The 24,864-nt window shown below is 39.6% G+C and overlaps 1 pseudogene; it reads right to left on the minus strand.

Annotated features, from left to right (window-relative positions):
• The window catches only part of LOC132167192 (uncharacterized), an 88,862-nt pseudogene that overhangs the window by 62,449 nt on the left and 1,549 nt on the right, over positions 1-24,864 (minus strand).

Genomic DNA, 24,864 nt, shown 5'->3' on the forward strand with positions numbered 1-24,864 from the left:
ATTCGATTGCACAATCAGACAGCAGCATAGAAACTATTTTAATTACGAATCTGATTTTTTCTTTCATGGAGGGTCATCTGAGTCTTCATCTTCGTAAGTTTTTATTTTCCTTTTGATTTTAAGTTCTTTTTGTTATTTTATTTTTGTTTTCAATCATGTCGGGAAACATTCCAATGCCCTATGGACCATGTTCATATTGCCATAACCCTTATCACCAGGTTAGAGATTGTCTATCAATAAGACAATTTTCTGACTATTCTTATGGGCATATGCACACATCATTGTCTAGATCGGGGAACGCAGCTATTTTGATTCCTATAACCTGTCATGGAGCTAACAATCTAATCTCACGTGGCAAGCTCAAGCTCCTGGAAATCATGCTCCATAATTTCATGAATTGCACCATCAAATATATCCGTAGTTCTATGGTCACTCATATTCCTGTCTTAACCCCAGTCTGCTGCAATCTATTGTCAAGATAGAAGCTCACGAAGAGGAGCCATCTCCCATCTATTGGTCTCAACAATACCCAGAAGAACCATTTCTTCCGAAGAGTTCTAACTTAGAAGAAGCAGTCTCTAATCTTAAAGGTAAGACGTTGAATTGTATAAACGAGACTAATGAGATGGTAAACTCGTTATAGGAGATGGAGAACTCTCGCTTGCAATCATTTGAAAGGATGGAAACCCACCTCAAACAAATAGTTGATATCCTCAAAGGAGAAGAAGAAGAGTGCCAAAGTCAGTTGGTGACCAATCGTAATGGACACTACATGGAGGAAGAAATTATTTGCTATCATGAATAGGTGCTCTCTCCCATCGATTGGCCCTCAACAATACCAAGAAGAGATACCTCCTCCGAAGAATTCTGCCTTAGAAGAAGCGCATGCTACCTTAGAAGAAGCGATGTCAGCTTTTCTTAGCCACAGTAAGGACAATAATCAATTGCTGAAATCAATCTCCAAGATAGACGATATCCTCAAAGAAGAAGAAGAAGATTGTAAAAATTAGTCAGTGGCCAATCCAAATGGACACTACATAAGGGATGAGTGCACTTACTATTATGAGCAAGCTATCACCACAGCGAGGAGTGAAGAAGTGGTTGAAAGTCAAGTGGAAGAGAGAAAGGAGGAGCAAATTGAGGTTCGACAAGAACCACATCGGGGAAAAGAAGAGAGCACTGAAACTTCTTCAACAACAACTCATATTCCCAAAGTACCAAAAGGCCAGGAGAGTAGTCTGTTAGGGCAACTAAATAAGCAAATTGAGGACATCAAGATAGATAAACTCCTTGAGAATTTTCCTCATATTCCTGTTCATAATTCCCTTTCGGATGAGAAACTGTTTGAGAAGACTCAGAGTGGCCCACCTCAATCTACAGACAATTGGAATTACCTTTCTATAGGTAAAATTCATTCTCTTTGGTCCAAGAGAAAAAAAGACTGGTACTTCAAATTTAAACTTAAAGATCAAAGAGCACTGAGCTCATTAAGGATGAGGATTCTGTTGGCTTGGCGGATCCCATATATTTTGACTAAATGAGTCAGCTTCATAGATTCGAGCACAGCCCTTATGCACTTGAGTCCTTCAACAAGCTAGGGTCCATAATGTCCATCCAGGTCTATCCTTTTGATTGTTGCTCCATGTTCATTCTTTAATTTCGTTGTTTTTTTAGTTTTTCTAAGCACCTTCACACAGGCCTACGATCGAGCTCACCCCAAGTAGGCTCGAGCGTAACTGCCCATCACTTGCACTCACACACTTGCACATGTGAGGTCAAGCTCACCTTACAGTGCGATCGAGCACACTCGAACAAAGGCGCATGTGACCTGTTTTAGGTCACTTTTCCCTTCCCCCACTTCATTTCCCCCTTGTGCCATGAACACTCAACGCACCATCCCTCTTCACTTTTGCACCGCCCAGCTCATTCACCGGTCCTTTCTCGCCGCCACCCACCACCACTGCACCACTGCACCACCACACACCGCCTAGCTCACGCACCGTTCGTTTTCCCATTTTTGTTCATTTTCTTTCCTAAGCCCCAATTTTACAAAATCCTTATTTTCCCCCAAATTTTGTGTTTGTAAGGCAATCCGTGGGTGTTTCTCCACGCACGGGTTGTTTCTGGGTTGGAATTATTTGTTTTAGAGGGGGTTGGAGCCATTTTTGAAGTGGTTTTACACCATTTGGTTTTAGGAGTGCATACTACCTGCTTGACACAAGTCCTAAACCAAGTTAAAAATGCCGAGGATTCAAGCCTCATCTTCTCGGACATCCCAAGCCCAGGTCAAGGTACCCCGGCCCACTTTTGAAGAGAGGGAGCTCATGTTGGAGACGTCCTTTGGAATCAAAGATGAGTTCCAAAATTTTGAAGCTACTCATTGGGCGGTCGAAGAGTTTAAGCGCTGTGGGTTGAAGAGGTTGTTCAAGCCCGTCACCTCAACCGCCTACAAGAAGCTGATCACACAATTCTATGAGCACCTCACATACGACTGCAATGAGCTGAGAGTCCTCTCTTCATCTGTTTAGGGCGTCGACATTGAGATAACCATTGCAAACATTACTGCCTCTCTTAAATGCTATGATGAGTGTCCCCAGTCGAAAGATCAATTCGAAGCATGTCCCTCCACACTCACTATTTTGGATATTGTTGAAGACATGTGTGAGGGACAATATGGCGATAGGCACCAAAACTGCACACCCAATAAATGAGGGAAGTTTGAGGACATTCTGGAGGTGTTCAAGAAGGTCTAAATCAATATCCCATTTTTGGACGCCATCCAACAAGTACCTTCATATGCCAAGTTCTTGAAGGACTTGATTACAGTGAAGAGGAAGACAAATGTTCCGAAGAAGGCATTCCTGATCGAGCAGGTTAGCTCAATCCTGCAATGCAAGTTGCCCCCAAGTACAAGGACCCTGGGTGTCCTTCTATTTCTTGCATGATAGGAGTCAGTAGTATTGAGAGGGCGTTATTAGATCTTGGAGCAAGTGTGAATCTTTTGTCCTGCTCAGTCAACTTATAATTGAGGTTAGGAGAATTGAAGCCCAAATCGATGACACTCCAATTGGCTGACAGGTCAGTAGAGGTTCCATGGGGAATAATCGAGAATGCCTTGATTAAGGTCGATAAATTTTATTTCCGCATGGATTTCATTGTGCTAGACACAGAGCTGGTTCTGAATGTTGGGATTCAAATACCGGTAATCTTAAGGTGACCATTCTTAGCTACGGCTAACGCCCTGATCAATTGTAGGATGGAGGTGATGAAGATTTCCTTCGAAAATATGACAATGGAGCTGAATATTTTTTATATCATAAATCAACCACTAGAATACAATAAAGTGCAATAGGTATGCTTGATAGAGGAGATCATGGAGGAGACTATTGAAGAACCAAGCATGCAGGACCCCCTAGAGGCATGCTTTGCTCAGTTTGGAGAGGACTTGGATTTGGATAAGTTGCTTGAGCAAGCCGATGCTATTTTGGAGGCTGCTCCTCTGGAGACAAGTGAGAAGGAGAAGACAGCTGTACCTGAGCCCCCCAAGAAGAAACTTAAGTCTCTACCAGACAACGTTAAGTATAAGTTCCTAGGTCCATCAGATTCTTTGCCTATAATTATAGCTTCGGATTTGATTGATGCTTAGGTGGAGAAACTATTGGACATTTTAAGAAAGCACAAGGAAACTATCGGCTAGACAATTGAGGATATCAAGAGGATCAGCCCCTCGGTGGCGATGCTCAAGATACATTTGGAGGAGGATGCCAAGCCATCGAGGGAGCCACAAAGGAGGCTCAATCCAGCTATGCAAGAGGTTGTGAGGACTGAAGTGATAAAGTTGTTCGATGCAGGGATCATTTATCCAATTTTTGATAGCAAGTGGGTGAGTCCAATTCATGTTGTGCCCAAGCGGGCTAGATTGACGGTAGTGAAGAACAAGGATGATGAGTTGGTCCCAACTCGTATTCAATCAGGATGGAGAGTATGCATAGACTACCGCAAGTTGAATGTTGCCACTAGGAAGGATCATTTCCCACTTCCATTTATTGATCAAATGGTGGAGCGCTTGGTTGGGTATGAATACTATTGCTTCTTGGATTGTTATTCTGGATATAACCATGTCCCTGTGGACCCCAAAGATCAGGAGAAGATGGTGTTTACCTGTCCTTTGGGGACATTCGCCTACCATTGCATGCCCTTTGGGTTATGCAATGCACCCGCTACTTTTCAGCGGTGCATGATCAGTATTTTTTTCTAACATGGTAAAGCGTTTCTTGGAGATTTTCATGGATGACTTCTCTGTCTTTGGTTCATCCTTTGATGAATGTTTGCACCACCTGACTTTGGTATTAGTACAGTACAAGGAGAAGAACCTGGTGCTCAATTGGGAGATATGCCATTTTATGGTGAAACAAGGCAACGTATTGGGGCACGTCATATCTCATTGGGGGATTGAGGTTGACAAAGCGTAGGTGGTTTTGCTTTCCAACCTTCCACCCCTACGAACGGTAAAGGAGGTTCGCCCTTTTCTAGGCCATGTAGGATTTTACAGGTGATTTATCTTGGACTTCAGCAAGATCACTGGGCCCTTGTGCAAATTATTGGTGAAGGATGCCCCATTTGTATTTAATGAGGACTGCAAGATAGCATTTGAGGATCTGAAGAGAATTTTGACGTCCACACCCATTAGTCAGCCACGCAACTGGAGTGTACCATTTGAGATGATGTGTCATGCTTCAGATTATGCAGTTGGAGCTATTTTGGGCAGCGTGTTGATAGACTCCCCCATGTCATTTACTATACAAGCAGGACTCTGAACGATGCACAACTCAATTACTCCACCATGGAGAAGGAGTTGTTGGTAGTCATTTTTACGCTAGACAAGTTTAGATCGAATTTGTTAGGATCTAAAGTCATCATCTATTTCGATCACGCAGCACTGAAGTATCTTTTTCCAAAAAAATGCTAAATCTCATCTCATCTAATGGGTTTTGCTACTTCAAGAGTTCGGCATAGAAATTCGGGACAAAAAGGGTTCTAAAAATGTGGTGGCGGATCATTTATCTAGGTTGACTGTGGATTACATCGAGGATGCCAGACCCATTTCATAGACCTTCCCTTATGAGCAATTGATGCACATTGCTCATAATCCTGCACCATGGTTTGCTGACATAGTGAACTATCTCGTCATCAGCCAACTGCCTTCGTAGTGGGGGCGACAAGATAGGTCCAAATTTTTGTCCATAGTGAAGCACTTTTTCTGGGATGATCCTTACCTGTTCAAGTATTGTTTCGATCAGATCATTAGGAGGTGTATACCTGAACATGACCAATCCAACATCATCTCCTTTTGTCATGATCATTCTTGTGGAGGCCATTTCAGTGCTAAGAAGACCGCTGCAAAGATTTTGTAGGGTGGATTCCATTGGCCTACCCTTTTCCAAGACGCTCATGCTTATTTCACATCTTGTGAGCATTGCCAGAAGCTAGGAAGTATTTCTAGGAGGAATATGATGCCTTTCAACCCTATTCTGATTATTGAGATTTTTGACGTGTGGGGCATTGATTTCGTGGGACCTTTCCCAAACTCTTTTGGCTATCTGTACATATTGGTTGCTGTGGACTATGTGTCCAAATGGGTGGAGGCGGTTGCATGCAAGACCAATGACCACAGAGTTATGGTCCAGTTTTTGAAAGACACTATTTTTGCTCGTTTTAGTACCTCTCGAGCAATTATAAGTGATGGAGGTAAGCATTTTTATAGCTGAATATTTGAGCAGCTGATGAAGAAGTATTTCATCATGCATAAGGTTGCCACCCCTTATCATCCATGAACAAGTGGACAAGTGGAGTTTCAAATCGCGAGATCAAGAGAATTTTGGAGAAGACGATGAACCCCAATAGAAAAGATTGGTCTCTGTGATTGAGTGATGCACTGTGGGCATATCAGATAGCTTTAAAGACCCCGATTGGGATGTCACCATGTCGGCTTGTGTACGAGAAGCATGTCATCTTCTTGTGGAGTTGGAGCATAAAGCATATTGGGCCATCAAGCAGTTAAACTTCAATCTTTTGAAGGCTAGCTCACAAAGGAAGCTCCAGTTCAATAAATTAGAGGAGCTGGGGAATGATGCTTATGATTGTGCAAGGATGTATAAGGCACAAATGAAGAAGGCTCATGACCAGAGCATTTTGAGACGATCTTTTGAGCCTGGTTAGAAAATCCTTTATAATTCATGGCTGCATCTTTTCCTGGGGAAGTTGAAATCTCGTTGGACAGGCCCATTTATTATTCGGTCAGTTTTTCCTCATGGGGCCATCGAGATTGAGGATCCAAAGAATGGTAACACCTTCAAGGTAAATGGACAGAGATTAAAACCATTCTTGGAGTTGAGGAGTACGGAGATTGAGACGACATTGTTGAAGGATCCGAGTTATTCAGAGTGATTGTTGTCTATTGTGGAGAGTCTGGCTGAAGACTTAAAACTTAGCGCTTGTGGGAGGCAACCCTCATTATTGTCCTTGTCATTTGATCTTGTTTGTCTGTTTTATTTTTGTTTTTGTTGTGTTTTAAGGTCAAGTGTCTGCCATTCAAGTTTGGGGGAGCATTCTCCTATGTACACCCGACTTGCACCACCCATCTGGTATTGTATTTCTGAACACCTTGGGGACAATGTGCCATTTTAGTTTGGGGGCAGGGTAGACAGTTCTATCTTTCTGTTTCTTGATTATATTTTTTTGTTGTTAAAAAAAAAAAAAAAAAAATTCTATGTTAATGATTGAGCATGATTACACTTTAGCTGTGGTTTGTATGTTATTTGTTTGTTTAACATCTTGAACATTGCATACCATTAGAAATCTAAAATTTTTGACTCATCTGTTGGTTTAGAGAGACTTCACGTGTTTGAGTTGTTCATCACATGCACATTAGCATAGGGTCCGTGAGGTATGAGATTTGACTTGAGGAGTGTGTGTCTTGAGATTTATAGGAGGATTTGTTTATGAAAACCTTGGCTAAAAATAAAAAAAAAAAAAAAAATCATCATTAGTTTGAGTTTCTTATTGAGTAAGCAGACCTCTTGCCTCACTAAGCAGTGAGTGTTAATGTAAAAAGATGAGAAATTCGAGTTGATTGATTGTATGGCTAGTTTGATTTCATAGCTCATTTTGACTTGAGTCATTAAGCCCTTAAGGATGTTTCTACATCTAGTGCCCTAAAACCATCTAGTTTGGGAGTCGCTAGCCCAACACTCGTTACATAGGTCAATTAGAAGCTTAAGGAAGTCAAGCATTGCACAACCTGCACAAATAATGCATAGTTTGATTTAAAGCCTTGGTTGTTTTCATCTGATTGAATTCCTATGAGTGTTGAGGTACACAAGCTTTGGGAAAAATTGAAACCTCATGAGTCTATGTTAATTTCCACTGTGCACTTATTGGAGCATGTGCTGTCTCAATTTTCGAGCTATGAGTTGAATGATTTTTGAATGCCCTGATGATTGTGGTGTTCACTTGGTTAAACTTGCTTATGATTTGTGAGCCATATGTTTGTGTGGAAGTCATTGCTTGTCAATAACATAGTGCTTAAAATGTTTGTGGGTATCATTGTTGTTAAACACTCATGAGACTTCACTTGTCCTCTAGGGATGCCTAGGGGTTTAAAAGGCTTGTTGCATATGCTAAATGCAATCGTTTCTCCCACGACAGCGGACTTATATTTCTTGTTTCGATGTTGTTTTTCATTTGTTTTGCTAAGGGACTAGCAAAATATAAGTTTGGGGGTATTTGATGAGTGCCAAATATTGTATATTTGGGCCCCTTAACTTGTATTTGTTAAGCTCTTAGCTTTGTTATTTTCGGATGTTTTTGGTTAGTTTTGGTGTTTTCGTGTTTTGCAGGTCATTGAGAGAAAACTGTTGTTTGAAGCTGGAAATTTTCAAAGAAATTTAGAACCCCTAGTAGTGCGATCGAGCGCACTTGCGCTCAAGCCGATGCACGACATGCTGGAGCGCACGTGAATGTCAGCCCTAGCACGCGGTGCTTAAGTGTTGCGCCGCAGAAGCCCTGAAGACCTGAGTGCGATCGAGCGCATTGTGAGTACAATCGAGCGCACTCACGTTGACCTGGTGGCGTTGAAGCCCTAGTTTTTTTTTATTATTTATAGCATATTTTTTATAACCCGACATGTGGAGGCGCCGTTGATAGCCATATTTCAACCTTTTTGTCGTTCTAGAGACTTTGCTTCATTTTCCATTGTAAGTTTTACGTTTTTCATGATGTCAATTCATTTTGTTAAGATTTTTGTTATCTTGAGAGGCTAAAACCTTCAATTAAGGTTGAAGATGAAGCCTCGTTATTGATAGACATTCATGTTCTTGTCATATTATGTATACAATTTGATGTTTAATAAAATTGTTCAAATTTAATTCAATTGCTTGATTAATTTCATTTGATTCAGATTTATATCCATTGTGATTTATGGATAAAAGGGAGGATTTGTCATTTATTCAAGCAAAGTTTTATATTCGTTGTATTTCACCCTTGGATACATCGAATGATTTGATTAAGACTTATATCCATTGTGATCTACAGATACAATGGATGATTTGATCTTAATTTTATATTCATTGTAATTCGTTTAACGGTTGGATTTATCGAATGATTTAACATGCATGTTTACAAAATTTGAACAATATATAAAACCAATTGTTTGTCGGGTGTATACATAAAACGCAAGAATATGTTGTTTGTTTTGGCGAGGCGGATTTGGAAAACCTTAGTGCTTTTCCATTAATTGTTTTTTAAATCACCTTGTTTATTTTATTTTGCACGATACCATTTGAAAATTCGGAACTGGGTTGAAATAGGGTTAATTTAAATTAGAAAATTGGTTTGTGCAACACAACTCCTTGTGGTTCAACCTCGCACTTGCATACACTTTATTGCTAACGACTTGTGCGCTTGCAAGTACAGTTAAATTTGTACATCAGGTAAAAGGAGATTTCACTTGTATTGAGATAATTTTTTTATGAGTACATTAGCATGTTTTCTATGAGATATGATGTTTGAGATTAAACATGTTCCATTTGAGATTTGTTGGATGGCCTATTGATGAATAACCTTGGCTTGCAAGATATATTAAAAAAAAAAAAAAAAGAAGAAGAAGGAAAAAGTGAAGAAAGATTATGTTGAGTTTTCCGCTAAGTAACCGGATCTCTTGCCTCGTTAAGCATTGAGTGTTCAAATCAAAAAGTGCGATGTTCAAAGTTGATTTATGATATGGCTAGTCTGGCTTTGTAGTTTTTTTGACTTAAGTTAATAAGCCCTTAGGGATGTTCTACATCTAGTGTCCTAAAGTCATTTAGCTTGGGAGTCATTGGCCTAACACTTGTTACATGGGTCAATTAGAAAGCGTAAAGGAGTTAGACATTGCAGAGCTTGTAAAAATAAATAAATAAATAAATAATAATAATAATAATAATAATAATAATAATAATAATAATAATGTACATATCTTGCCTTGGTTATTTCATCTGTTAGGAATTCTTACAAATTTCATGGAACTTGTCTTGAGTTTAAGCTGAAAAGCTTCATGTTTGTATGCTAATTTCACTTTGCACTTTTCAGAATATTTGTTGTCTCAATTGTCCATTTTTGAGTGATTTGATTATGGATTTTTTTTTTTAATTGTGATGATGGTGTTTGTCTTTTTAAGTTTGCTCATGAATAAGAATTGATGTGTGCAAATTTAAATAGCTTGCAAGCGCACGAGTCGTGTGTAATAAAGCGTGTGCAAGTGTGAGGTCGAACCACAGAGAGTTATATTGCAAAAATCAATTTTTTTTTTTTTTTATTTAAACTAATTCTATTTTAACCTAGTTCTGAAGTTTGAGTGATTTTGTCGTGCAAAATTAAAATAAACTAAATAAAATGATTAAAAAACAATTAATGGAAAAACACTAAAATTTTCCAAATCCACCTCGCTAATTAAACAACACATTCTTGCATTTTATACATACAACTGACAAAGAATAAGTTTTATACATTGTTCAAAGTTCGTAAAAATGCATATTAAATCATTCGATGAATCCAACCGTTAAACGAATCACAATGAATATCCAATTAAGATCAAATCATCCACTGTATCCATTTGATATACGAATCACAATGGATATACGTTCTCAATCGAATCATTCAATGTATCCATGGGTGAAACACAACGAATATCCAACTTTTTATGAATAAAAGACACAACATTCAATCAAATGAAATGAATTAAGCAATTGAATTGAATTCGAACAACAATTTGATTAAACATTGGAATTGTATAAATAAAATGACAAGAATGTGTTTGTTTATCAATGACGAGGCTTCATCTTCGACCTTAGTTGAAGGTTTTAACCTCTCATGATTACCAAACTCATATCAAAATGAATTAAAACCATAAGAAATGTAAAACTTATAAAGAGAAACGTAGCAAAAGCCTTAGAACGACAAAAAGTAAAAAATATGCTCTCTACAGCACCTCCCAACATGTGTTTTATAAAAGAAAAAGTGATATAAATACTAAAACCTAGGGCTTCAGCGCTGCCAGGTTAGCCCGGGTGCACTCAAGCACACTCGAGCATGCTTCAAGGCTCTGTGATGTTGTGAGTTTGGGTGATTGTTCGAGTGCGCTCAATCGCGGTCTCCTGCGCTCGAGCGCACTTCCAGAGATGCTCTTCCTCACCTTCTTCACAATTTTCACACCAAAGACTGCAGTTTTCTCTCAATGACCTGCAAAACACTAAAACACCAAAACTACCCAAAAACATCAGAAAATAAGAAAGCTAAGGTTTTAACAAATACAAGTTAAGGGGCCCAAATATGCAATATTTGGCACTCATGAAATACCTCCAAACTTACATTTTGCTGATCCCTTAGCAAAAACAAAATGAAACATAAATCCGCTGTCGTGGGAGAGACGATTGTATTTAGCATATATAACAAGCCTTTTAAACCCCTAGGCATCCCTAGAGGACGAGTGAAGTATCGTGAGGGTTTAACAGCAATGATACCCACAAACATTTTTCGCACTGTCATTGATAAACACAAATTTCCACACAAACACATGGTTCTTACATCATGAGCAGGTTTAACAATGTGAACACCACAATCATATCATCAAATCAATCACAAATCATTCAACTCAAAGATGAAATTTTTAGACAACACATGTTACAAAAAGTGCACTGTGAGTCTAACATACAATCATGAGGCTTCAATTTTTTTTCTCAAAGTTAGGTGTACTTAAAAAGTCATAGGAATTCACTCAGATGAAAACAACCAAGGTTGAAATCAAGACATGCATTTTTGTGTAGGCTGTGCAATGCTCGACTTCCTTAAGCTTTCTAATTGACCTATGTAATGAGTGTTAGGCCAATGATTCCCAAACCAGATGATTTTAAGGCACTAGATGTAGAAACATCCTTAAGGGCTTAATTACTCAAGTCAAAAAGGTTACGAAGCCAAACTAGCCATACAATTAACCAAATTGAATTTCTCATATTTTTACATGAACACTCAATGCTTAGTGAGACATGAGATCCGGTTACTTAATGAGAAGCTTCAAACTGATTTTTTTTTTTTTAATTATTCAAGCCAAGGTTTCATCACACTTCATCCTACTAATCTCAAGGTACACTCTAATCAAGTCAAATCTTGTACCTCACAAATTCTATACTAGTGTGCTTGTGATGATAAACTCAAACATGTGAAGTCTCTCTAATCCAGCAATGAGTCAAAAGACTCAGATTCCTAATGGCATGTTGTGTTCAAGATGCTAAATAGACCAATGACATGCAAACCACAGTATAGGTGTTACCTATGCTCAATCAACAATATAACAAAATTTATTTTTTTTATTTTTTATTTTTTATTATTCACAAAAACAACAAAAATAATAAGAAAAAGACAGAAATGTCTACCTCACCCCAAACTAAATTTACACATTGTCCCCAATGTGTCCAGAAATACGATACTGAAATGGGTGGCATAAGTCGGGTGTAACATATGAGAACGCTCCCCCAAACTTGAATAGCAGACACTTATCCTGAAAAACACATAAAAAAAAAAAAAAAAAACAAACAAACAATATCAAATGATAAGGAATAAAAGGGTGAGGGTTGCCTCCCACAAGCGTTAAGTTTTTAGTCTTCAGCTAGACTCTCCATAACAGACGACCATCATTTCGGATAAGTAGGATCCTCCAATAGTGTCGTCTCAATATCTGAACTCTCCAACTCCAAGAATGGTTTCAGCCTTTGTCCATTTACCCTAAATGTGTTACTATTCTTTGGATCCTCAATCTCAATGGCCCCATGAGGAAAAACAGACCGAATGATAAATGGGCCTGTCCACCGAGATTTGAGCTTGCCTGGAAAAAGATGCAAGCGTGAATTGTAAAGGACTTTCTAACCAAGCTCAAAAGATCGTCTCAAAATGCTCTATTCATGAGCCTTCTTCATCTGTGCCTTATATGACCTTACACAATCATATGCATCATTCCTCAGCTCCTGTAATTCACTGAGTTGGAGCTTCCTTTGTGAGCCAGCCTTCATAGGATTGAAGTTCAGCTGCTTGATGGCCCAGAATGCTCTATGCTCCAACTCCACAGGAAGGTGACATGCTTTGCCATAGACAAGACGATATGGAGACATGCCAATCGAGGTCTTGAAAGCTGTATGGTAAGCCCACAACGCATCATTCAATCGCAGAGACCAATCTTTTCGTGTAGGATTGACAGTCTTCACCAAAATTCTCTTAATCTCATGATTTGAAATCTCCACTTGTCCACTCTTCTGTGGATGATAAGGGGTGGAAACTTTATGTGTGATGAAATACTTCTTCATCAGCTAATCAAAACTCATGTTGCAAAAATGCTTGCCCCCATCACTTATGATTGCTCGAGGTGTACCAAAATGAGCAAAGATAGTGTCCTTTAAAAATTGGACTACAACTCTGTGGCCATTGGTCTTGCGTGCAACAGCCTCCACCCATTTGGACACGTAGTCCACAGCAACAAGGATATAGAGGAAACCAAAGGAGTTCGGAAAAGGTCCCATAAAATCAATGCCCCACACATAAAAAATCTCGACAATTAGAATGGAGTTGAGGGGCATCATATTCCTCCTAGAGATACTCCTTAGCTTCTGGCAACACCTACATGCGGCATAGTATGCATGAGAATCATAGAACAGGGTAGGCCAATAAAATCCACATTGCAAAATCTTCCTAGCGGTCTTGTTAGCATTGAAATGGCCTCTATAGGCTTGATCATGACAAAAAGAGATAACATTGGATTGGTCATGCTCAGGAATACACCTCTTAATGATCTGATCGAGACAATACTTGAACAGATAAGGATCTTCCCAAAGGAAGTACTTCACCATGGCCATAAACTTGGATTTATCTTGTCGCCCCAATGCAAGGGCATTTGGTTGGTGACAAGATAGTTTACTGTATCAACAAACCATGGTGCAGTTGTGTGAGTAATATGCATCAATTGCTCATCAGGGAAGGTCTTAGAGATGGGGGTGGCATCTTCAGCAAAATCTACAGTCAACCTCGACAAATGATCAGACACCACATTTTTGGAACCCTTCTTATCCCGAATCTCTATGCCAAATTCTTGCAACAGCAAGATCCATTGGATGAGGCGAGATTTAACATCTTTTTAGAGAAAAGATACTTCAATGCCGCATGATCTGAATAGATAATGACTTTAGATCCAAGTAAGTAGGATCTAAACTTGTCCAAAGCAAAAATGACCGTAAGCAATTCCTTTTCAGTTGTGTAGTAGTTGAGTGTCCTGCTTGCATAGAAGATGACGTGGGGGAGTTTATCAACATGCTGCCCCAAAACAACTCCTACTGCATAATCTGACGGGTCACACATGATCTCAAATGTTAAAACCTAGTTGGGTGTGGACGTCAAAATTCTCTTCAATTCCTCAAATGCTTTCTTGTAGTCCTCATCAAATGCAAATGGGGGGTTTCTTAACCAACAACTTGCTCAAGGGCCTGGCGATTTTGCTAAAGTCATGTGTAAATCGCCTGTAGATCCTGCATGGCTCAAAAATGAACGAACCTCCTTCACTATACGTAGGGGGTGGAAGGTTGGAGATCAAATCCACCTTCACTTTGTCAACCTCAATCCCATGTTGAGAGATGACGTGCCCCAGTACAATGCCTTGCTTTACCATGAAATGGCATTTCTCTCAATTAAGCACCAGATTCTCCTTGCACTACACTAAGACCAAAGTTAGCCGGTGCAAACACTCCTCAAATGATGAACCGAAGAGGGAAAAGTCATCCATGAAAATCTCAAGGAAACGTTCTACCATGTTAGAAAAATACTAATCATGCACCGCTAAAAAGTGGCAAGTGCATTGCATAACCCAAAGGGCATGCGACGGTAGACAAACGTCCTAAAAGGACAGGTAAACGTCATCTTCTCTTGATCTTTGGGGTCCACAAAGACCTGGTTATATCCGAATAACCATCCAAAAAGTAGTAATATTCATGCCTAGCTAAGCGCTCCATCATCTGATCAATGAATGGGAGTGGAAAATGATCCTCCTTGGTGGAGGCATTTAGATTGCAGTAGGCTATGCAAACTCTCCATCCTGGTTGAACATGAGTTGGGACCAACTCGTCATCCTTGTTCTTGACTACCATCAATCCAGGCCACTTAGGCACTACTTGAATTGGGCTTACCCACTTGCTGTCAGAAATTGGATAGATGATGCTTGCATCCAATAGCTTAATCACTTCTACTCTCACCACTTCCTACATAGCTGGGTTAAGCCTTCTCTGTGGCTCCCTCAATGGCTTGGCATTTTCCTTCATATGTATCTTGTGCATCACCACTGAGTGGCTTATCCCTTTTATGTCTTCAATGGTCCAACTGATAGCTTCCTTGTGCTCTCTCAAAGCATCCAACAACTTATCTTTTAGAGCACCAACTAAATCAGAAGCTATGATCACAGGCAAAGATTCTGCTGGACCGAGGAACTTATTCTTGAGGTTATCCGGTAAAGGCTAAAGTTCCTTCTTGAGAGGCTCGGGTACTGATGCCTCCTCCTTCTCACTACTCACCAGAGGAGCATTCTCCAAACTCACTTCTGCCTACTCAAGTAACTTGTCTAAATCCAAATCATCTCCAAACTGAGCTAGGCATGCTTCCAGGGGGTCCTCCATGCTTGATTCTTCAACAGTGCCCTCCATGATCTCCTCTATCAATCATACATTTCTTACTTCATCAAATTCTAGTGGTTGCTTGCTGATATGAAAGATATTCAGCTTCACTTTCATATTTCCAAAGGAGATCTTCATTACCGCCATCCTTCAATTTATTAGGGCGTTAGCTGTATCTAGGATTGGTCACCCTAGAATTACCGGTATTGGAATCCCAACATTTGAAATTGGCTCTGTGTCTAGCTAGCACAGTGAAAATCCATGGGGAAATAAAATTTATCCACCTTAATCAAGACATCCTTGATTATTCCCCATGGAACCTTCACTATCGGTCAACCAATTGGAGTGTCATCAATGTGGGCTTTAATTCACATAACCCCAACTGTAAGTAGACTGAGTAGGGCAAAAGATGTACACTCGCTCCAAGATCCAATAACACCCTCTCAATACGACTGACTCCGATCATGCAAGAGATAGTAGGACACCTAGGGTCCTTGTACTTGATGGGCAACTTGTATTGCAGGATTGAGCTAACATGCTCGGTCAAGAATGCCTTCTATGTGACATTTGTCTTCCTCTTGACAGTTATCAAGTCCTTCAAGAACTTGGCATATTACGACACTTGCCGGATGGCATCCAAAAATTGGATATTGATTTGGACTTGCTTGAATACCTCCAGAATGTCCTCAAACTTCCCTCATTTCTTAGGTGCTTGCAACCTTTCAGGGTAAGGTGCTTTAGGCACAAATGACCTAGGAAGGTCCTCAATAGTTGGTGTTCCTTTAGATGGCTCAGCATCTCTCTTCTCCTTGTTGCCACACTCTTGCCCTTGTGGCACAGTTGGGTTCTCTTCAGGCAGAACCACTTGATTGTCCACTTGTCTCCCTGACCTTAGTGTGACAATTGATTGCACCTGCTCCTGCCCGTGCGCAAGTTCCAAAGAACTTCCAACTGCATACTATCCCTTCAGGTTGGGCATAGGCTAACTAGGGAACTTTCCCTTCTCTCTTCACCCAAGTGACTTGCGATTTCACCCATCTGACTCTTTAGCTTGGCAATTTCTTGGGTGTTTACCATTGTTGCGCTCCTCACTTCACTGATGGATTGGCTGATCATCTTCATGAAATCCATACAGTTTCCTCTAATGATTGTGAAATCGACGCTGGCGCTTGAGTGGGAGCGTGGTAAGAAGGTGATGGCGCTGGCTGGGCCGAGCAACCATGAGTCGGAACCGGTGGAAGAAATCTGGGAGGGTATTGATTGTGAGAATGATGAAGGGCTCCTCCCTGATTCACCGGTTGGTTTTGCTTTCATGAGAAATTAGGGTGGTTCCGCCACACTGGATTGTATGTCTCAGAGTATGGTCCATTTGACTGCTTCCTATAGTTGTTGAAAGCGTTCACTTGTTCCATAGGATACTCGGCAAAAGCCAACATATATGGACAATTCTGTGCTAAATGCATAGGACTAGCATAGATGGAATAGCTATCAACATTGAAAGTGTTGATAGCATTAATGGACTGGCCCACAGCGAGAGCGTCGATCTTCTTGGTAAGGGCATCTATCTTTATCCTCAAATCAGTGTCCTCCTTAATCTCATAGATGCCTCCTTTCTTGGGAGCATGAGTGGACCAGTCTTGACAACTCGAAAAATCCCACTGCTGTGAGTTGTCAGACAACTTCTCTAATGCATTATACGCTTCATTCCCTGTCAGACTTAAAAATGCCCCTCTGTTCATTGACTCGATCATGCTACGATTGGATTGAGTCAATCCTTGGTAGAAGAACTGAACGAGTCTCCACTTCTCATATCCTTGCGGAGGGCACTTTATCAGTAGATCCTTAAAATGTTCCCAACTCTTAGAGAACTTCTTATCTTCCTCCTGAGTGAAAGAGCTAATTTCCTTACTGCTCTCATTCACTTTTGACGTTGGGAAGAACTTGTTGTAAAACTTGCTCAACAAGATCTCCCAAGATGTAATGGATCCGAGCGTGTTGGGGTCCAACAATGCCCTAGCTTTATCGTGTAGTGAGAAAGGGAAGAGTCTAAGGTGGACAGACTCTTCAGAGAAATTCAAAAATTTGAAGGTGGCACAAATGTCCTTGAATTTCTTTACATGATTGTAAGGATTTTCAAGTTCTAGGCCATGGAAGTATGGCTTCAAATCGAATTGGGCGGCATTGGTTGGTGGCAACACTATGTACGAAGGGGAGTTTGTCGCAACTGGTGCGAACAAATCCCTAAGCGAAGTGGTGTAGTCCATGATAAGTGCTGATCTCCTGTTGAGATTTCATTATCTCTTGGTGAGCTTTTAGAGTCTGATTCATCTCACTCATAAGGTTCCATATCTTCTCTTGAAAGTCAGAATCCAACCGAGGGGCTAGTGTGGCCTGATAGCTGTGGAGGCCGGTATGTGGAAGAAGGTTGATAGGGTTGCCTGTTAGATTGAGCTTGATTGTGCAACCCAAGAGCTTGGGCCTTCCGTGAGAAGTTTGGATGATTTCTCCACCCTGGGTTATAAGTATTGGACTACGGATCATTACCTGGTTGGGAGAATGTTGCATTGACCTGCTCATTAGAAACATTAGCATAATTTCTAGCAGTAGGATAGTCACTCATATGATGCATAGGACTAGAACAAAATGAGCATGGTTCAGGCTATGTGTGCATGTGAGCAGAATTAGCTGCAAGACCAACAACCATCAATTGATCTAACTTCCTAGTGATAGCATCAACTAGGAAGAGACCGTCGGTCTTTGGTTCTTTAGGTGCGGGTGCCCTATGTCTAGTGGAAGCATGATGAATAGAATTTCTACTCAAATTTTCAAACAGGGCCCATGCTTTATCCTCACTCTTTAACATAAATGTCCCCCCATAGGATGCGTCTACCATTTGTCTATGAGGCTCGGTCAAGCCATCATAGAAGCTTTGCACAAGCTGCCATTTCGGGACAGCATGGTGTGGTCATGATCTAAGAAGGTCCCTCAGTCTCTCCCAGGTCTCATGGAATTCCTCGCCCTTATATTGGGAAATACTAGTGATAGCTCTCCTATTGTCATTCGTCTTTCCTATGGGAAAATACTTTTAAAGAAATTCTTGTTGCAATTCAGCCCAAGAAGTAATGGAATTGGGTGCTAAGGAACTAAACCAATGTTCGGCTCTCTCCTTGAGGGAGAAAGGAAAGAGACGCATCCTTAGAGCATCCTCAGTGAATCCAGTCAATTTAATGGTGGAACAAATTGCTAAGAATTCATTGAGGAAGTCATAAGGATTTTCATTGCTAAGCCCTAAGAAAGATGGTAGACTTTGTATAGTGCTAGGCTTAATCTCATAGTGGGCTACCGTAATGTCCGGCAGCCTGAGACATGTGGGGGAAGTGTGTGTGGTGGGAGATAGTGATCTCTCAAAGCCACAGGGTTACCATTGCCCATGGTCTCAGTGGTGTGCTCTCTTGGCAAATTAGAATTCCTTTCGGCTCTAAGTTGTCTAAGAGTGTGCTCAATGTCGGGGTCATAAGCAATTAAAGGCAAAGACAAAGAAAGGCAACCCAACATAAACTAAAATAGAAATAACAATAAAATAAAATAAAATAAAAAACTAACACAGAAAGTTAAAGCTCACAAACAACCCAAACGTGTGTTGGAAATTCGGTGCTGCAGTTGCTGGAAACTGGCAAGTTTGTACAGGTGCGCTCGATTGCACTGCTGATGCTAGCTAGTATTGGGTACAACAATTACACACTAAGCTAGAGTGTAGAGTAATTCTCCTTCTATAGGCATGGCCTATCAAACCCTTTTAATCATGTGTCAGTTAAAACTGTTGTATAACAATCATTTATATAATCCCTAAAAATATGAATGATAGAGTTTAATCAATACAAAAAGCATTCTAAGACAAGAGAAGAATTTCATAATGATTGAATATAAACATTAAAGATAAATTCTCATAATCATACAACCATCACACATATAGAAAAACCAAAATTAAAATACAATTAAACCATTGTTACTTAGAAAGGGCTATATCGACACCCTATTACAAGTTTAGCCGCTCATCGTTCTGCTAGAATGGCCTCCTGCCATGTTCAATACGTTTTACTCGCAAGTGCACAAGATCAAGACAATAGTATAGGGTGCAAGTACGAGATCGTTCCCATGGAGATTGTTGATTTTGCTTAGAATTTATTAAAATATCAACTTTGTCACGAAATTGATACTATGAAAAAGGAATAAAGATAAATGAGAAGGTAGGGTTTTGATATCCACCACTAATCATGCTCAATAATATAACAATATACCAATGTTCTAATCATATTATGAATACCTAAAGTTTGCCAACCTAAGGGCATGAGTGTCTACTCCTTAAGCTATTGATCTCCCTAAGCGACGAATTAGGCATGGGTGTCTACTTTAATTCTTTTATTTCTTAAAGAATTTAGCATGGGTGTCTACTAAGTTGTTCTTTAAGAAAGCAGAAATCTATGGAAATCGACAAACACAAGAACCTAGGGCATGGGTGTCTACTCTCGGTTTTCCATGTTGATTAACCCAAGAACTCATGAGGAGATTCTGTTGTCACTCTATTAAGCCCAGGACTCGATCAACCAAATTGACTCAAATAACTAATCCATACCATATGCATATGTTGGCCACACACATTCATACGAGGAATTCAATAAAGCTGGAATTAATCCAGTTTAGCATCACAATATGATTATCACAAAGGCGTAAATATTGAAATATTAAAGAAACATAATTAGGGCTTCAATCTAGCCATACTAAAGTAATTAGTTACATATAATTAAAATAAAGGGAAAAGAAAGAACCGAAAACCACTCCTAGAAGTAGCCTACAAATTCTCCTCTCCAAAGTTATCTCCCTAGTTATGAGCCTTAGAGGTCTATTTATAGGCTTAGAAAAATCCTAAAAACCCAAGTAAAGCTAGCAAAATCGTAGGGTTTAGTCCTAGTTGTACTAGGACTTGGAAAACCCTAATTTGGAAGGAAAAGGAAGTCCTGGCCGCATCTGTATTTCTTCCAGCGCATGAGTGTACTCGATCATGGGAGTTGTGTGCTCGATCACACACCTCCGCTCGAGTTTCTTCTTCTGCGCTCGAGCGCACGCCTCGCGCTCACTCCTTGGCTTTGGGCGCTCGATCGTACTATCAAAACCTCTAGCTTTTCCCAATTTTGTCTTTTATGCTCAAATTTTCTAGAAGTGCTTCATTTTCTTCCAAAAACCTATAAAACAAAGAAAATACAAAAAGGAAATAAAATTGCTCAAACTAACAAAACTAAGGAATTAACAAATATAAATTAAGGGGCTAAAATACATATATTTTAGCACTTATCACACCCCCAAACTCACATATTGCTAGTCCATTAGCAATACGAAACTAAAAACAAAATGAAAAACAGAAAGCAAAAAGATAAATCAATCTTTCCTGAGATGTAGGATTGCATTTAACATATACAACAACAAGCCTTTTAAACCCCTAGGCATTCCCTAGAGGATGAGGGAAGTCTCATGAGGGTTTTCCAGAAATGTTACCCACAAACATTATGCACAAGTTATGTTATCCAAAATTCAAGTGTCACTCAAAACCATGATTTTCATTCATTGGCAAGTTTAAAAAGACAAACTCCATCTTCACAATGAATTGGAATTTTAGAGTCTAGTTACTTACAAAAGATAAGCTAAGTCATCACAAGTTCGAGACAGTGTAAAGTGAACTAGCACATAAATATGAAGTTTCCAATTAATTCCAATGTGCAAAGTCTCAATATCTCAAAGTTCACTGAAATTCCCATCATAATGAATATCTATGGCATAACTTTCTTTTTCTTCGTTTTCACTCAGGTTGTGCAATGTATGATTCCCTTAAGCTTTCTAATCAACTCCTGTAATGAGTGTTAGGCCAATGACTCTCAAACCAGATGGTTTTAGGGCATTAGGTGTAGAGACACCCCTAAGAATCTACTAACTTGAGTTAAAAAGGCTACGAAACTAAACTAACCATGACATTAACCAAATCAAAATTCTTCTTTTTATTTTTATTTTTTTTCAAATAAATAAACAAACACACAAAACAAATAACATGAAATTGGGACAAAGTGTGTGTGAACAACATGTGTGCCCATACCCCCAAACTTAAATGACACATTGTCCCCAATGTGTCTAAATTAAGGAAAGAGTGTACCTGGGACATGGACGACATAGTCTTAGGAAGCATGGCTCATGGCACACCCCCAAACTTGGATCGAAGCAGACTTGTCCCTGCAAAATAAGAAAACACAAAAACAAGTAAAAAGAAACAAAACTAAAGATAAATAAAAAGATTAACGTAAAACACACAAAACAAAATAAAAAGATAAACTATGAGGTGCCTCCCATGAGCGCTAAGTTTAACGTCTTTAGCCAGACGGTGGTCCCTGCTCAATGTTGTCCAGAAGATGATGCTCCTATTGGTGGTGGCGAACGTCTGAGAATGGACTGCATCAATTCTTCTAAGGTAGCTAATCTTTGATCCATTAGGACTTTATCTTCCTGAGCCTCCTTTCTTTGATTAGCCAACTCTTTCTGAAGGCCCGCCATTTCTTCACTAAGTGAGCGGTACTGTGCTGCATGAAAAATGATCGGGGCCTCCTCCTTTACTGCTTCTGGCTCAGCGGCTGGTTCATCTTCTGCCATTGGCTCGGCCTCGCTTGCTTCCGCACCAGTTGCTGGTGCTGGAGGTGCCCGGGGCATATGGGAGCAACTCTTGTTCCATTGGTGAATACCAAAGATGGGAGTAGTAGTGACTAGCTCATCAGCTGCGGTGCCCTTCATACCTTTCTTCTGGAGGATGTAGGTGATTAAGTATATGGGAAAGGCAACCCCCATGAGTGTGTGGACTCCTCTCCTCGAATGTGTACTCCATTCAAAAATTTGTGAATTTGGTTCCAAATGATATCGGGAATGGAATACCAGGCATCTTTATGGAAGGCGTAGAGGGTTTGGAGAAATTGATCCCGCCTCTGAGTCTTGTGCCTCAAGGAAAAGGCATTACGGTGCAATATGGAGTCCACAAACCAGAGCCATTGAGGTAGCTTGGAGCGGCTGCCAGCATTATGATGGGCATCGGCATATTGCCCTTGGCACATGTCCTCAATGATTTCCACCATATAGAATCTGGGCGGTTGCTTGGCAAGCTGTGCTGTTTCTGGAGGGTGCTCATCATTGCATTGAAGTACAGTGGCAATGCCGGCCCTTGTCACTTCAATAGCTTGGCCTTGCACTTTGGAAGAGAGGGCAGCCGGCTTGTCGCATGGGACAAGCGGGCATAGAACTCGATCACCAATTTTTTGTAGGCAGTGGAGGTGACCGGCTTGAAAAGCTTCTTGAGCCCCCGACACTTGAATTCGGTGACTGCCCATTGAGTTGCCTCAAGATTTTGAAAGTCTTCACGAATGGCGAAGGTGGTCTCAAATAGCAGCTCCCGCTCCTCAAAAGTGGGCGGGGGAGAAATGGCTTGGGTATCGGACCCTTGGGAGGACGAAGCTCAAGTTCTTGGCATGATGAGCTTGATTGGGGACTTTTGTCGAACACCTGGTGTGCACTAGAGATAGCCAAAATTGCAAAACAAAGCAACTCCGCTCAAAACCCCCTGCAAAAACACCAAAATCCAACCACAAGAAAGCAATGTGGGTGGATGAACACCTACAATTGCAGAAATATGAGAAAAAAAAAAGTTGGAGAAGTGATTGGCGTTGGGGTGTTGATGGGAATGGGGAACGAGGTGTAAAGTAGAGGTGGTGAAAAGTTGGTGGTATGGTTGCCGGAGGAGAGAACCGTGTGGTGGCTGTGTGGTAGAGGTGGTGAAAAACGGTGGAGGAGTGGTGGAAAACGGTGGAGGAGTGCCGGAGGTGGGTGCTTGGAGAAGAAAAATATGTGGGGTGTGGGGGGAAAGTGACCTAAAATAGGTCACGTGGTGTGCTGTCCGAGTGCGCTCGATCGCATTCGGACAGCAGTGTGTGTGTTGTGGATGATGTGCAATCGAGCGCACCCAAGATGCGATTGATCGCAGTAACAGAATGTTCAAAGCCAAAATTCGATTACTGCGATCGATCGCAACAAGTATGCGATCGATTGTAAAAACAGAATATAATATATATATATATATATTTTTTTATTTTTTTTTTATTTTTTAATTTCTATTGCATAATGTACAACAACTTCGATAGTGATACAATCAAATGATAGGATCAAGAGACAATCAAAATTGAAACAATTGAAATTAAAGGTTCGTTCAAACATCCGTTTAATCAAGTACATTTGTTCAATCAATCATGATAGGATCAAATGATCGATCAAACTTGAAACAATTGAAATTGAAGGCTTGATCGAATATCCGATCAATCATAATGAATTAGTTCGATTGATCGTGATAAGGTCAAATGATTGAAACAATTGAAATTGAAGGTTTGATCAAATATCCGATCAGTTATAATGAATTAGTTCGATTGATCGTGATAAGATCAAATGATTGAAACAATTGAAATTGAATGTTTGATCAGACATCCGATTGGTCCTACCTAGTGCATTCATTCGATCGATCGTGGTAAGATCAAATGATTGAACAAAATTCAAACAAATTAAATGTTCGATCGAACATTGAATTGAAGTCTAAGCATTTTATATTATATTAGTGCATTACTTAAATTGATCGGGATACAATCAATAAAACTTGACATGATTGAAGGTTCAATCAAACATCTGATAAAATCAATTCCGATCGATACTATTACATATTAGTCTGATCGATCGTAATGGGATCAAATGTTCGATCAAACATCCGGTTGATCATAATGAATTAGTTCGATCGATCGTGATATGATTAAATGATCGATCAAACATCTGATCGATCCTAATAAATTAGTTCGATTGATCGCATTAGGATCAATCGTTCGATCAAACATCTGATCAATCATAATGAATTAGTTTGATTGATCGTGATAGAATCAAATGTCTGATCGATCCTACTGAATTAGTTCGATTGACTGTGGTATAATCAATTGATAGATCAAATTGGATACAATTGAAGGTTCAATCGAACATTCAATTGAACTGTTAGCTTTTTATATTATCTTAGTGCCTTAGTTATATTGATCTTATATTATCTTTGGATTTTGTATTATTTTATAATTAATTATAAGATAAATATCAACTTAATGATCTTTATCATAAAAATTTATTAAACAGAAATTTTTAGTTAATATTATAAGAGAAAAATTTAAAATAAATAAATAAATAAATAAAAATGAAAAAATTGGAAGTATATTTTTTTTTTAGAAAAATATAAAAAAGCCACCCAAAGTACCAGTCGTTTGCAATATAACTCTCCAATGTTCAAAAGATACTAAAGTAGCCTCCCGAACTACCAAATTGTATAAAAATGCCACTTATTTTTAATATTCCTATAATACCCCTATTATTTTAACAAATAAATAATAAAATAATTGAAAAAAAAAAACAAAACAATTTTTAAAAAAAATACAAGAAAACCAATGGGTGAATAAAAACAAAAAAAGAAAATGTTTTTTTGGAATAAATAGTAAATAATTAATAATTGTAGTTGGCATAAATTACA

This window comes from Corylus avellana, chromosome ca1, assembly GCF_901000735.1.
Source record: "Corylus avellana chromosome ca1, CavTom2PMs-1.0".
In the NCBI taxonomy this organism is placed as follows: domain Eukaryota; kingdom Viridiplantae; phylum Streptophyta; class Magnoliopsida; order Fagales; family Betulaceae; genus Corylus; species Corylus avellana.